We start from the raw sequence: 15,951 nt of genomic DNA, 5'->3' as shown, positions 1-15,951 counted from the left end.
GAGCTGTGAGGAGGATGCAAAGAGGCTGCAGGGTGACTTGGACAGGTTAGGTGAAAGGGCAAATGCATGGCAGGTGCAGTATAATGTGGATAAATGTGAGGTTATCCACTTTGGTGGCAAAAACAGGAAGGCAGAATATTATCTGAATGGCGGCAGATTAGGAAAAGGGGAGGTGCAACGAGACCTGGGTGTCATGGTACATCTGTCATTGAAAGTTGGCATGCAGGTACAGCAGGTGGTGAAGGCGGCAAATGGTATGTTGTCCTTCATAGCTAGGGGATTTGAATATAGAAGCAGGGAAGTCTTACTACAGTTGTACAGGGCCTTGGTGAGGCCTCACCTGGAATACTGTGTTCAGTTTTGGTCTCCTAATCTGAGGAAGGATGTTCCTGCTATTGAGGGAGTGCAGCGAAGGTTCACCAGACTGATTCCCGGGATGGCTGGGCTGACATATGAGGAGAGACATATGGGCCAGTATTCACTGGAGTTTAGAAGGATGAGAGGGGATCTCATAGAAACATATAAAACTCTGATGGGACTGGACAGGTTAGATGCAGAAAGAATGTTCCTGATGTTGGTGAAGTCCAGAACCAGGGGACAAGGTCTAAGGATAAGGGGTAAACCATTTATGACTGAGATGAGGAGAAACCTCTTCACTTAAATAGTTGTTAACCTGTGGAATTCTCTTCCGCAGAGAGTTGTTGATGCCAGTTCATTGGATATATTAAAGAGGGATTTAGATATGGCCCTTAGGGCTAAGGGGATCAAGGGCTATGGAGAGAAAGCAGGAAAGGGGTACTGAGATGAATGATCAGCCATGATCTTATTGAATGGTCGTGCAGGCTCAAAGGGTCGAATGGCCTTCTCCTGCATCTATTTTTTTATGTTTCTATGTTTCTATGATCTGTACTAATGGGGAAATACTAATTGCTGCCACAGGGTTGGGCTAATTGCTCACTAACTGCCCAGCAATTATGTCCAAAAGTTTTACGGTTAGCGAAAGCAGACGCAGGAACCTGTTTCACTGTGAAAGGAAACCGTTTGAGTGTGTCTGAAAGGATTGTTAACTGTTCTGATATCATTTCACAATAAAATACATGTACCTAGTGGAAACAGTTAGAAACATTAAAAATATAAAATATAAAAATTAATATTTAAAATTATCAATGTTTTCTGCACTCCAATTGTATGAACAAGAACTGGGCATTTGGCACAGTTCATTTTTACTTCCAAAAGTATGAAATAAAACCATTTTGCTATTTAATTATTTTATAAAGCTGCCCCACAGCTGGTGCGCTATGTGCATGGTATATCGTAAATCAAAAGGATCATTGCCAATGCCTTTCGATGCTGTTTTCTGCAAAAACTGCTCACTATTCCATGATCATTCTGGAATGCAATGATAACATTCGGCTACTATTCTCTACTGCTAATTGTCTTCTTAAACCCCTCTCCCCTGTCTCCACCACACTCACCTCCAACAAGTGTGAGGAGCTCATGGACTTCTTTATGGGTGTGGAGTGGATAGCCCTTGTCGCCGAGCTGCTACTCTTGGGTATGTTATGGTCGCTGCAATATTCCTAGCACACCGGTCTGGCGCAGGATGAAGGCATCAGGACTGCTGCCAGGATAGCGGGCATTCACCAGCAGATGCGCTGGGCGTGGTCACATACCAACTACACATTAAGTGAGTGAAATCCTTTGTGGTTGCCGTACATCTCAGCTTTAAGATTGGAGCCCACAAAGCTACGTGTGTGCAGTTGATGGCTCCCTGCACCAATGGGGAGCCCACTATCCTGGCAAAGTCACATGTGCGCTTCTCATGCTTCTCTTTGTTTAGCGAGAAGACATTGAAGTCCTCTCTAACGGTGTAAAGAGCCTCTGTGACCTCCCGGATGCAGTGATGGATGGAAAACTGCGAGATGTAGCCTGTTCCAGCCTGGATGGATCCACTGGAGAAGAAATTGAGGGCTGCAGTCACCTTGAGGGCCACTGGCAGCGCTATCTTCGTCCTGCTCGGAGGCTCCAGGTCTGGTTGCAGGACGTGGCTTCCACCACCTCCTTGGTGAAGCGGAGCCGACAAACACACTTCTGCTGGCTTTGTTGCAGGTAGAAAAACTACTCCCTAAAGACCCTAGGTAGGTAAGTCCTCCTGCGGAGAGCACTAGTCCTTCACCTCATCTCAGTTTTAAATGGTCGGTCCCTTATTCTAAGACTATGTCCCCCTAGTTTTAGTTTCCCCTATGAGTGGAAATATCCTCTCTGCATCCATCTTGCTGAGCCCCCTCATTATCTTATAAGCTTCAATAAGATTACCTAGCCTCTTATCCAAATCATTAATAAAAATTATAGGACAGTTCCAACATGAAATTTTGTGGAACCCCATTCCTAACAACACTAATGCTTGAAGTAACTGGTTGGAATCGTGTGTGACAATATCTGCCCTGCAATCAATCGCACATGATTTAACTTCTCTTTGTCAAACATTTATTGGAAATCATTGTATAAAACATCAACAGAATTTTCCTTCCTCAAAAGAATTTAATCAGTCACAAGTTTCGGCTCGGGAACATAAAGTCCGTTGTGCAATGCCTGACTTAATGGCAATGCTCCTCCAACTTACATTTTCACCGAAACGTGCAGTCGAAGACGCAAACTATTTTCAGGCGCTAACTTTAACGCCCCAAAATCCAAAATGCCCAAAATCAGCCCTAAATCTGTAAACCTTGTAGGTAGAGAATTGGGTTAGATGATAGGAAATTGCAACAGAGAGTGACAGGAAACAGAGAGTAGTGGTGAATGGTTGTTTTTTGGATTGGAGGAAGGTATACAATAGTGTTCCTCAGGGGTGGGTTCTACGACCACTGTTTTTCTTGATATATATTAATGACTTGGATGTTGTATATAGGACACAATTTCAAAATTTTCAGATGATATAAAACTTGGAAGTTTAGTGAACAGTGAGGAGAATAGTGATAGGCTTCAGATATACCGTTTTGGATACTGTTGGGGGAGATGACTTACCAGGGGAAGGCACTAGCAGCCAAGTTCATGGCACCATGGCTGGCCCTGCTGCACAGAAGGGCGGGAAAAAGAGTGGGAGAGCTATAGTGGTGCAACAGGGAGGGATTCAAATTCCTGGGGCATTGGAACCGGTTCTGGGGGAGGTGGGACCAGTACAAACCGGACGGTCTGCACCTGGGCAGGACCGGAATCAATGTCCTAGGGGGAGTGTTTGCTAGTGCTGTTGGGGAGGATTTAAACTGATATGGCAGGGGGATGGGAACCAATGCAGGGAGACAGAGGGAAACAAAAAGGAGACAGAAGCAAAAGACAGAAAGGAGATGAGGAAAAGTGGAGGGCAGAGAAACCCAAGGCAAAGAACAAAAAGGGCCACTGTACAGCAAAATTCTAAAAGGACAAAGGGTGTTAAAAGAACAAGCCTGAAGGCTTTGTGTCTTAATGCAAGGAGTATCCGCAATAAAGTGGATGAATTAACTGTGCAAATAGATGTTAACAAATATGATGTGATTGGGATTACGGAGACGTGGCTCCAGGATGATCAGGGCTGGGAACTCAACATCCAGGGGTATTCAACATTCAGGAAAGATAGAATAAAAGGAAAAGGAGGTGGGGTAGCATTGCTGGTTAAGGAGCAAATTAAGGCAATAGTTCGGAAGGACATTAGCTTGGATGATGTGGAATCTATATGGGTAGAGCTGCAGAATACCAAAGGACAAAAAACGTTAGTGGGAGTTGTGTACAGACCTCCAAACAGTAATAGTGATGTTGGGGAGGGCATCAAACATGAAATTAGGGGTGCGTGCAATAAAGGTGCAGCAGTTATAATGGGTGACTTTAATATGCACATAGATTGGGTTAACCAAACTGGAAGCAATACGGTAGAGGAGGATTTCCTGGAGTGCATAAGGGATGGTTTTTTAGACCAATATGTCGAGGAACCAACTAGGGGGGAGGCCATCTTAGACTGGGTGTTGTGTAATGAGAGAGGATTAATTAGCAATCTCGTTGTGCGAGGCCCCTTGGGGAAGAGTGACCATAATATGGTGGAATTCTGCATTAGGATGGAGAATGAAACAGTTAATTCAGAGACCATGGTCCAGAACTTAAAGAAGGGTAACTTTGAAGGTATGAAGCGTGAATTGGCTAGGATAGATTGGCGAATGATACTGAAGGGGTTGACTGTGGATGGGCAATGGCAGACATTTAGAGACCGCATGGATGAACTACAACAATTGTACATTCCTGTCTGTCGTAAAAATAAAAAAGGGAAGGTGGCTCAACCGTGGCTATCAAGGGAAATCAGGGATAGCATTAAAGCCAAGGAAGTGGCATACAAATTGGCCAGAAATAGCAGCGAACCCGGGGACTGGGAGAAATTTAGAACTCAGCAGAGGAGGACAAAGGGTTTGATTAGGGCAGGGAAAATGGAGTACGAGAAGAAGCTTGCAGGGAACATTAAGACGGATTGCAAAAGTTTCTATAGATATGTAAAGAGAAAAAGGTTAGTAAAGACAAACGTAGGTCCCCTGCAGTCAGAATCAGGGGAAGTCATAACGGGGAACAAAGAAATGGCGGACCAATTGAACAAGTACTTTGGTTCGGTATTCACTGAGGAGGACACAAACAACCTTCCGGATATAAAAGGGGTCGGAGGGTCTAGTAAGGAGGAAGAACTGAGGGAAATCCTTATCAGTCGGGAAATTGTGTTGGGGAAATTGATGGGATTGAAGGCCGATAAATCCCCAAGGCCTGATTGACTGCATCCCAGAGTACTTAAGGAGGTGGCCTTGGAAATAGTGGATGCATTGACAGTCATTTTCCAACATTCCATTGACTCTGGATCAGTTCCTATGGAGTGGAGGGTAGCCAATGTAACCCCACTTTTTAAAAAAGGAGGGAGAGAGAAAACAGGGAATTACAGACCGGTCAGCCTGACATCGGTAGTGGGTAAAATGATGGAATCAATTATTAAGGATGTCATAGCAGTGCATTTGGAAAGAGGTAATATGATAGGTCCAAGTCAGCATGGATTTGTGAAAGGGAAATCATGCTTGACAAATCTTCTGGAATTTTTTGAGGATGTTTCCAGTAGAGTGGACAAGGGAGAACCAGTTGATGTGGTATATTTGGACTTTCAGAAGGCTTTCGACAAGGTCCCACACAAGAGATTAATGTGCAAAGTTAAAGCACATGGGATTGGGGGTAGTGTGCTGACATGGATTGAGAACTGGTTGTCAGACAGGAAGCAAAGAGTAGGAGTAAATGGGTACTTTTCAGAATGGCAGGCAGTGACTAGTGGGGTACCGCAAGGTTCTGTGCTGGGACCCCAGCTGTTTACATTGTACTTTAATGATTTAGACGAGGGGATTAAATCTAGTATCTCCAAATTTGCAGATAACACTAAAGTGGGTGGCAGTGTGAGCTGCGAGGAAGATGCTATGAGGCTGCAGAGTGACTTGGATAGGTTAGGTGAGTGGGCAAATGCATGGCAGATGAAGTATAATGTGGATAAATGTGAGGTTATCAACTTTGGAGGTAAAAACAGAGAGACAGACTGTTATCTGAATGGTGATAGATTAGGAAAAGGGAAGGTGCAACGAGACCTGGGTGTCATGGTACATCAGTCATTGAAGGTTGGCATGCAGGTACAGCAGGCGGTTAAGAAAGCAAATGGAATGTTGGCCTTCATAGCGAGGGGATTTGAGTACAGGGGCAGGGAGGTGTTACTACAGTTGTACGGGGCCTTGGTGAGGCCACACCTGGAGTATTGTGTACAGTTTTGGTCTCCTAACTTGAGGAAGGACATTCTTGCTATTGAGAGAATGCAGCGAAGGTTCACCAGACTGATTACCGGGATGGTGGGACTGACATATCAAGAAAGACTGGATCAACTGGGCTTGTATTCACTGGAGTTCAGAAGAATGAGAGGGGATCTCATAGAAATGTTTAAAATTCTGACGGGTTTAGACAGGTTAGATGCAGGAAGAATGTTCCCAATGTTGGGGAAGTCCAGAACCAGGGGTCACAGTCTAAGGATAAGGGGTAAGCCATTTAGTTCCGAGATGAGGAGAAACTTCTTCACCCAAAGAGTGGTGAACCTGTGGAATTCTCTACCACAGAAAGTTGTTGAGGACAATTCACTAAATATATTCAAAAAGAGTTAGATGTCCTTACTACTAGGTGGATCAAGGGGTATGGCGAGAAAGCAGGAATGGGGTACTGAAGTTGCATGTTCAGCCATGAACTCATTGAATGGCGGTGCAGGCTCGAAGGGTGGAATGGCCTACTCCTGCACCTATATTCTATGTTACTATGTTTCAAGAGGACATAGACAGGCTGGTGGAATGGGTGGATATGTGGAAGATGAAATTTAATGCAGAAAAGTGGGAAGTGATACATTTTGGTAGAAAGAATAAGGAGAGGAACTATAAGCTGAAGAGTACAATCTTAAAGGGGGTGCATGAACTGTTGTGTCCTTAGATGCTCTAACAATGACTCCACGAGGCAGTGTGTTGTACTTGAACTGTCGTGACCTTAGTCCTTTAGTAGTTAACTCTTGAGTGAGGATCACATCTGGTGGCCTGCCTTTTATACTAGGCCAGGCACACCTGTACAGGTAACCTACAAGTCTCCCACTGCTGTGTCCTCTGGTGACACACTTTGATATGGTACCAACAGTGGCCATGTAAGATACATGACATCACTCCCCCCCGAACCCTCAGTGCAAATCGCCTCTGTATTAACTATGCTCTGGGCTTAGCTCTTTATGGGTTCTGTCTGATGGACCTCTAGTGGCCCGGCTCAACCTTGGGTGGGTCGTTGGTGCAGTAGCGTGCTGGTGGTTACTGTTTGTGTGTGTGTGTGAGTTCCTGACCACTCCATTCTCCCCCCCTTCCCACGTTGGTGTGGCGGAGGCTCCTGGCATCCATGTACCTACAAGTTCAGGTGAGTGGATTTTGCATTTCTTTGTTTTTTTTTGTGTGGTTCTGTGGTGCGACAAGAGCATTAGATGCCTTGTCGATGCGGTGACCGGTGCATAAGGACGGCTAGTTCCAGGGCTGCTGAGTGATGTCCCTGCAGTCTGGTGGCAGTTCAGTGCCTGGTACTGGCAGTGAGAAGCCAGTTGGCTCGCATAGCCTGCTCTTGGGGCTGTTGCCATGGTCCCGAGTGGCAGGCAGGTTCACAGACGTCTGTGACCACCTCCCCTGTACTTTCTTTATGCCCTGGGTCCCAGCTGCTCCCTAAGGAGCCATCGTCTAGCAGTGCACAGGGAACTGCTGACTCGCTAGCCTGAGTGACGCTTGGTTCGCAATCCTGGCTGGTGCTTGTTTCCTCTGCGAAATCATTGGCGGGTGACCCTACATCTCGGGGTATGGCCTTGGTGCAGTCTGCTCCTTCAGGCTCGTGGCTGTTGGTGCCATCGGTTGCCTGAGAGATGGAGCCGACCTAGGGCATGGTATCATCGTCGGTGCCTTTGCCCTGCTGAGGTCGAATGCTTTGCAGCCCATGTGTGCAGCCTGCTTGTGGCCACACTTCGTGGTGCCTGACTCTGGTCCCCAGAACGCAGGCTACTGCATTGGGTAGCTTGCTGGACCTGTGTGCACCCGATGGATGTCTGCCCGCTGCATTGGCTGCATGCGGTGGGAATCCTGCATCGCACAGCTTTTCCTTACTTATGATGGACACTCTAGGGGTCTGATTGCGAGACTTTTCCTCGCTGATTACATATGCACAGTTCAAATCATCAATTACACATTGTACATAATCGCGCAACTTTTCCTCGCTGGTTGCATATATACAATTCCGATTATCGGTTATACATTTTACATGGTCAGTTACTCATTTCACATAATCCGTTACGCTTTTAGTCTCTTACAATTCTTGTTACATTGCTTAATTGTGTGGAACTGTCCCTTTAAGTGTAGTGGGTTGCTGGCCTCCTTTAAGAGAGCCTTGCTTGCTTTACCCCAATCCGCTTTTCCGTTTGGTGCCATGTGTTGCTCCATCAGCGCTGCACCTCGTGGTCTGGCCGTGGCCAGCTTTGTCTTCAATGCATCGCCTCGTGGTGCGGGCGCCATCTTTGTTTCGTCTGCGACGTCAACTGTGGCGATCCTCTTCTCCCCGGGTTCTGCCTCCGCAATTGGGAAGTCGCTGGTGGATCTGATTTTCTCCCTCCTGAGTCCTGCCACTGGGGCCTGGAAGGTGCGTTCAGGTCGTCTCAGCTGGATCATCTCCACGCAGTCGTGCTGAGCGGTCTGTGTCTCGGGTGCCATGCTGATCAGCTCACTGGTGCTGGGTCCACCCTCAGGTGAGGGCTTGCTTTGCCTCTGAGCACAGAGGGCTTCGATCACTGGAGGGGTGAAATCTTCCCACTTCCACTGTATCTTCTCCATCCACCTTCTGCCGAGCAGCATTGGTCCATCACCTGCAACAATACACAGAGGTAACTTGTGCACCGCGCCATCATGGAGTACGTTGACATTCACACTACCAACGACTGGGATGATTTCATTGGTGTAGGTACACGGCTTTGCCTGAACCGAGGCCAACTTGGGTCGTTCAGCCGGATTGTCCCATAACCTCTCAAAGGCTCCTTGATTCATCACTGACTGGCTCGCCCCCGTATCCACTTCCATGAAGATTGGACGTCCCTCTATCTCGACTTCCATCTTCAGCGGGGAGCATTCGGTGGTGCAGATAAATATGCTATGTACCTCCATGTGGGACTGGGCTGCCTCTCTGTCTAATGATTTGTAATCCACGATGGATTCATGGCCATCTGCAGATTCCTCATCGATACAGTGAGTCCTATTTCTCTTACACATTCGCTGGAGGTGGCCCTTTGTGCCGCAGCCTTTGCAATCATAGTCTTTAAAACGGCACTGATGAGCCCTGTGATACCCTCTGCAACGCCATCATGTTGCTACTCGATTAGCCCCCCTCAGCGGACTCTGAGTTAAGGGACTCGGGGGCCTGTTCTCTCTCTCTTGAGAGGGTCCGCGCTCTACAGTCCAGCTCCTGAACGGCGCCACTCTGTGCACAGTATCTGCCAGGTTTGAGTCCTGAGGATGAGACATCTGCCCAGAGCCGCAGGTCGAGGTCATGAATGACTGGCTCACAGAGATGGCCTTCTGCAATGTGACTGTGGTATCCACCAACAGTAGCTTGTGAAGTAGGCCTTCATGGCCAGTGCCAATGACAAAAATATCCCGCAGCGTTTTGTTAAGGTGGGTGCCGAACTCGCACGGTGCCGCCAGCCTCCTGAGGTCTGCGGCGTACTTTGCGATTTCCTGGCCTTTGAGCCATCGGTGGGTTGAACCGGTGTCTGGCTGTGAGGATGCTCTCCTTGGGCTTGAGTTGCTCCTGGATCGGGGTTACGAGCTCCTTGGACAACTTGGTCGTTGTCTTCGCTGGTGCCAACAAGTCCCTGACGATGCCATAGACGTTGGACCTGTAACTGGTTAGTAGGATAGCGTGACGCTTATCAGCCAGCGTGGCCGGGTCGTCTCCTGCCAGGTCGTTTGCTGTAAAAAAAAGTGTTCTCGCCTCTCCACAAAGGCATCCCAATCATCACCATCGGTGAACTGCTGCAACGTACCAAGGGTAGCCATTTTCGCGTGAAAGTTCGTATTTTCGTCGCCAGTTGTTGTGTCCTTAGATGTTCTAACAATGACTCCATGAGGCAGTGTGTTGTACTTTAACTGTAGTGACCTTAGTCCTTTATTAGTTAACTCCAGAGTGAGGATCACACCTGGTGGCCTGCCTTTTATACTAGGCCAGGCACACCTGTACAGGTAGCCTACGAGTCTCTCACTGCTGTGCCCTCTGGTGGCACACCTTGATATAGTACCAACAGTAGCCATGTAAGATACATGACATGAACAGAGCGACCTGGGGGTATATGTGCACAAATCATTGAAGGTGGCAGGGCAGGTTGAGAGAACAATTAAAAAAGCTTACGGGCTCCTGGGCTTCATGAATAGAGGAATAAAATACAAAAGCATGGAAATTATGATGAATCTGTATAAAACACTGGTTCGGCCTCAACTGCAGTACTGTGTCCAATTCTGGGCACTGCACTTTAGGAAGGATGTGAAGACCTTTTAGAGGATACAGAAAAGATTTACGAGAATGGTTCCAGGGTTGAGAATCTTCAGTTACATGGATAGACTGGAGAAGCTGAGGTTGTTCTCCTTTGAGCAGAGAAGAGTGAGAGAAGATATGATGGAGGTGTTCAAAATCATGTGGGGTCTGGACCGAGTAGATAGAGAGAAACTGTTCCCATTGGAAGAAGGATCAAGAACCAGAGGACACAGACTTAGGTAATTGGCAAAAGAACCAAAGGCAACATAAGAAAAAAACTTTTTTATGCAGTGAGTGGTTCGGATCTGGAATGCACTGCCTGAAAGGGTGGTGGAAACAGACTCAATCACAGCTTTCAAAAGGGAGTTGGATAAGTACCTGAAGGAAAAAAATTTACAGGGCTACGGGGAAAGGGTGAGGGACTAGCTGAAGTGGTCTTACAGAGAGCCGGCATGAACTCGACAGGCTGAATGGCCTTCTTCCATGCTGCAACCATTCTATCACCTGCAGAAGGGCCAGAACTTGGAGGAAGCTGGATCTGACGTGTTCATGCCCTGTTTATTATACAGCCCAAATTCCTAACGTAGAAACATAGAAACATAGAAAGTAGATGCAGGAATAGGCCATTTGACCCTTCGAGCCTGCACCACCATTCAATATGATCATGACTGATCATGTAACTTCAGTACCCCATTCCTGCTTTCTCTCCATACCCTTTGATCCCTTTAGCCATAAGGGCCAATCTAACTCCCTTTTGAATATATCTAACGAACTGGCCTCAACAACTTTCTGTGGTAGAGAATTCCACAGGTTCAAAATTCTCTGTGAAGAAGTTTCTCCTCATCTCGGTCCTAAATGGCTTACCCCTTAGCCTTAGACTGTGACCCCTGGTACTGGACTTCCCCAACATCGGGAACATTCTTCCTGCATCCAAGGGGCTGAATCATCCATCTGCCCTCCCTATCTGTGCAGGCAGCTTCAGAGGCGTGTCTGGGACAATCTGGCCGTTTGTGGAATTTTGAAACTGTTTTTGCACTTGCAGCTCAATAATATTTGATATTGGAAATGTTGATTATGTTAAATGCATGTTTGCCAGCCACTTTCCACTCTCAAAAATTACACACTGCTGAGATGCAACATTTAAAATATGCACTGAAGCAAAATTATTCAACATTTCCTAACTAACATGCAACAGCAACGTTTATAAAAATTCACTTAACTCCACACAAGCGTGTTTGATTTTCAATGGGAGATCAATAAACCTCTTCCTGCACTATGTGGCAGTTCTTTGAGGTAGTGCAGAATGCACGGACTGCCTCTGCCAACTCCCGCTAGACACCCTCTCCACCTTATCAGGTTCTCTGCCCTTGGTGCCCAGCTGTCTGCCTCTTCATGCCCTTGCTTTAGCCGGCATCACCTCCTGAGAGTGATTAGAGAATGCGGGGGCTCTCACAGCTGCTGCCTCTCCCTTCAATGATGTTGATGCTGCTGCTGCTTCAGACATTACTGCTGTTCCTCCCGCTGCTCAGGAAAGGAATGCTCTCCTTTAACTCATTGAAGCTTTTAAAGACTGTACCAGAACTAAGTTTCTTACCCACACAGCAGCAGTAAATCGATCAGGAACAGTACTACTGCTCCAAACTCACCCTCTGTGGCAAATGAAGGCCCAGGGAGGAAACTGCATTCGGTTCGTGGTATATTCATTTTGGCAGGCAATTTCCCGCATTGCCGCTAACCAACCAGGAGAATTCAGCTCACCAAATTATGTACCCCAGATTGAAATAATATTTATACTTTGTATTTCCTACGGGTCAATTTGTCAGTCTCTTTATTAATTCGTTGACAGGATGTGGGAGTCGCTGGCAAGGCCAACATTTATTGCTCGTCCCTAATTGCCCTTGAGAAGGTGATGGTGGTATCTCATGTGCCTGCTTCCCTTGTCGTTCTAGGTGGTATAGGTCACATGTTTGAGAGGTGGCGAGTTGCTGCAGTGCATCTTGTAGATGGTACACACTGCAGCCACGGTAGGCCAGTGCTGGAGGGAGTGAATGTTTAAGCTGGTGGATGGGGTGCTAATCAAGCGGGCTACTTTGTCTTGGATACTGTTGAGCTTCTTGAGTGTTGTTGGAGCTGCACTCATCCAGGCACACTCCTGACTTGTGCCTTGTAGATGCTGGAAAGGCTTTGGGGAGTCAGGGCGTGAGACACTTGCCGCAGGATACCCAGCCTCTGACCTGCTCTTGTTGCCACAGTATTTATGTAATTGGTGCAGATAAGTTTCTGGTCAATGGTGACCCCCAGGATTTTGATGGTGGGGGATTCGGCAATGGTAATGCTGTTAAATGTCAGGGGTGGTGTTTAGACTCTCGCTTGCTGGAGATAGTCATTGCTTGGCATTTGTGTAGCACAAATGTTATCCGCCACTTATCAGCCCAGGCCTCAATGTCATCCAGATCTGGCCGCATCTGGGCATAGACTGCTTCATTATCTGAGGAGTTGCAAATAGCGAACATTCCCTCTTCTGACCTTATGATGGAGGGAAGGTCATTGATGAAACAGCTGAAGATGGTTGGGCCTAGGGCTCCCTGAGGAATTCCTGCAGCGATGTCCTGGGGCTGTAATGATTGACCTCCAACCACCACAATCATCTTCCTTTATGCTAGGTATGACTCCAACCAGTGGAGAGTTTTTCCCCTGATTCCCATTGACTTCAGTTTTACTGGGGCTCCTTGATGTCACATTCGGTCAAGGGCAGTCATTCTCACCTCACCTCTGGAATTCAGCTCTTTTGTCTATGTTTGGACCAAGGCTATAATGAGGTCTGGAGCCAAGTGGTCCTGGCGGAACCAAAACTGGGCATCGGTGAGCAGGTTATTGGTGAGTAAGTGCCGCTTTGAGCACTGTCGATGACACCTTCCATCACTTTGCTGATGACTGAGAGTAGACTGATGGGGCTGTAATCGGAGGGTTTGGATTTGTCCTGCTTCTTGTAGACAGGAGATACCTGGGCAGTTTTCCACATTGTTGGATAGATGCCAATGTTGTAGCTGTACTGGAACAGCTTGGCGAGAGGTGCGGTTAGTTCTGGAGCACGTCTTCAGCACAACAGCCGGGATGGTGTTGGGACCCATAGCCTTTGCTGTATTCAGTGCACTCAGCCGCTTCTTGATATCATGTGGAGTGAATCGAATTGGCTGAAGATTGACTTCTGTGATGGTGGGGAACTCAGGAGGAAGCAGATACAGATCATCCACTTGGCACTTTTGGCCGAAGGTGGTTGCAAACGCTTCAGCCTTGTCTTTTGCATTCGTGTGCTGGGCTCTACCATCATTGAGGATGGGAATATTCATGGAGCCTCCTCCTCCTGTTAGTTGTTTAATGGTCCACCACCATTCACAACTGGATGTGATAGGACTGCAGAGCTTTGATCTGATCTGTTGGTTGTGGGATCGCTTAGCCTTGTCTATTGCATGCTACTTCCGCTGTTTAGCATGCATGCATCCTGTGTTGCAGCTTCCCCAGGTTGGCACCTCATTTTTAGGTACACCTGGTGTGGCTCCTGGCATGCTCTCCTGCACTCCTCATTGAACCAAGGTTAGTCTCCTGGCTTGATGGTAATGGTAGAGTGAGGGATATGCTGGGCGATGATTGATACGTCCTTACTACACAGTATAAATGCACACGAGGCCCATGCTTGAGAGAAGGTCAGTCTGTGACCTGTCCTTTATTCCTTAGCACTCAAGTGATGAAGGTGGGTGGAGCTTCCCCTTTTATACCTGAAGGTCCAGGTTAGGAGTGTCTCCCACCTAGTGGTCAGTGTTCTCACGGTGTACAACTTAGGTCAGTTTATACATGGGTTACAATGCTGGTTGAATACATGACATCACCTCCCCCCGCAAAGTCTTATTGGGATCACAGGTTGAGTCTCTCTGGTGGTTTACGCTCCCTTGTAGAGCGCCTGAGTTGGGGCTCCGGTGGTTGGGCGCTGGCCTGAGTGTCTGCTGTTTGCGGTGCCTCAGGCCTATCCAGACTGCCCACAGTGATTGGGCTCTCCTCCCTTTGGTTCCGGTGTTCGGTCACCTGTGGTGGAGTGAACTCTATATCGTGTTCTTCCTCTGCTTCTTCTATGGGGTTGCTGAACCTCCTTTTTGTTTGATCCACATGTTTGCGGCAGATTTGTCCATTGGCAAGTTTAACTACCAGAATCCTATTTCCCTCTTTGGCAACCACAGTGCCTGCGAGCCATTTGGGCCCTGCAGCGTAGTTGAGGACAAAAACAGGATCATTTACATCAATACATCGTGGCCTCGCATTCCTGTCATGGTAGTGATATTGTGACTGGCGCCTGCTCTCGACAATTTCTTTCATGGTGGGGTGTATAAGGGATAATTGGGTTTTGAGCGTCCTTTTCATTAGTAGCTCTGCGGGTGGAACCCCTGTGAGCAAGTGTGGTCGGGATCTATAGGCCAACAGGAGGTGTGATAAGCGGGTTTGTAGGGAACCCCCTTGGAATCTGAGCATCCCCTGTTTGATTATCTGCACTGCTCGTTCTGCCTGGCCGTTTGAGGCCGGCTTGAACGGTGCCGTTCTAACATGGTTAATTCCATTGCCTGTGATGAAGTCCTGGAATTCAGTGCTTGTGAAGCACGGGCCATTGTCGCTGACCAAGATGTCCGGTAGACCGTGGGCGGCGAACATTGCCCGTAGACTTTCTATCGTGGCAGAAGATGTGCTTGAATTTAAAATGTCACACTCGATCCATTTGGAGTAGGCGTCTACTACAACCAAAAATATTTTCCCCATGAAAGGACCTGCGTAGTCCACATGGATGCGTGACCAAGGCTTGGCGGGCCATGGCCAGGGGCTAAGGGGGGCTTCCCTGGGCGCATGGCCCAGCTGGGCACACGTGTTGCACCTGCGAACACAAAGTTCCAGATCTGCGTCTATCCCTGGCCACCAAACGTGTGACCTGGCAATTGCCTTCATCGTGACAATGCCCGGGTGCCCATTGTGGAGTTCTCTGATGAACACCTCTCTGCCCATCTGGGGCATGACTACGCGGTTTCCCCACAGTAGGCAATCGGCCTGAATCGAGAGTTCATCCTTGCGCCTGTGAAATGGTTTAAATTTCTCAGGGCATGCCCCGTACGTGGCTGCCCAGTCCCCATTCAGGACACATTTCTTGACTCGAGACAATAGCGGGTCTCTATTTGTCCAGACTTTAATCTGATGGGCTGTCACGGGTGAGCCTTCGCTTCTGAAAGCTTCAACAGCCATGACCATCTCAGCACCATGCTCGGTAGCCCCCTCAGTGGTGGCTAGTGGGAGCCTGCTGAGTGCATCGGCGCAGTTTTCGGTGCCCGGTCTGTGCCGAATTGTGTAGTCATAGGCAGCTAACGTGAGTGCCCACCTCTGTATGCGGGCCGATGCGTTTGCATTTATGGCCTTGTTGTCGGCCAAAAGGGACATTAGGGGTTTGTGATCTGTCTCCAGCTCAAATTTCCTGCCAAACAGGTACTGGTGCATTTTCTTTACCGCATATACACATGTGAGCGCCTCCTTTTCTACCATCCCGTAGCCCCTTTCTGCCTGGGACAGACTCCTGGAGGCATAAGCTACCGGCTGTAACTGACCCTTGGCATTGACATGCTGCAACACACACCCGACACCACAGGACGACGCATCGCACGTTAACACAAGTTTCTTACATGGGTCATATAGCGTTAACAGATTGTTGGAACATAACAAATTGCGTGCTCTATTAAAAGCCCTTTCCTGGCTGTCCCCCCAGACCCATTCGTGACCTTTGCGTAGGGGCACGTGTAGTGGCTCTAGCAGCGTGCT

General features: G+C 47.9%; 1 protein-coding gene across 4 annotated transcripts in view; it reads right to left on the bottom strand.

The window, feature by feature from the left end:
• The window catches only part of agbl4 (AGBL carboxypeptidase 4), a 1,656,729-nt gene that overhangs the window by 329,373 nt on the left and 1,311,405 nt on the right, over positions 1-15,951 (bottom strand). The window lies entirely within an intron of this gene.

This window comes from Pristiophorus japonicus, chromosome 8 (assembly GCF_044704955.1).
Source record: "Pristiophorus japonicus isolate sPriJap1 chromosome 8, sPriJap1.hap1, whole genome shotgun sequence".
Classification (NCBI taxonomy): Eukaryota; Metazoa; Chordata; class Chondrichthyes; family Pristiophoridae; genus Pristiophorus; species Pristiophorus japonicus.
Note: the sequence above shows the minus strand (reverse complement) of the source record. Positions and strands in the feature narration are given on the sequence as shown.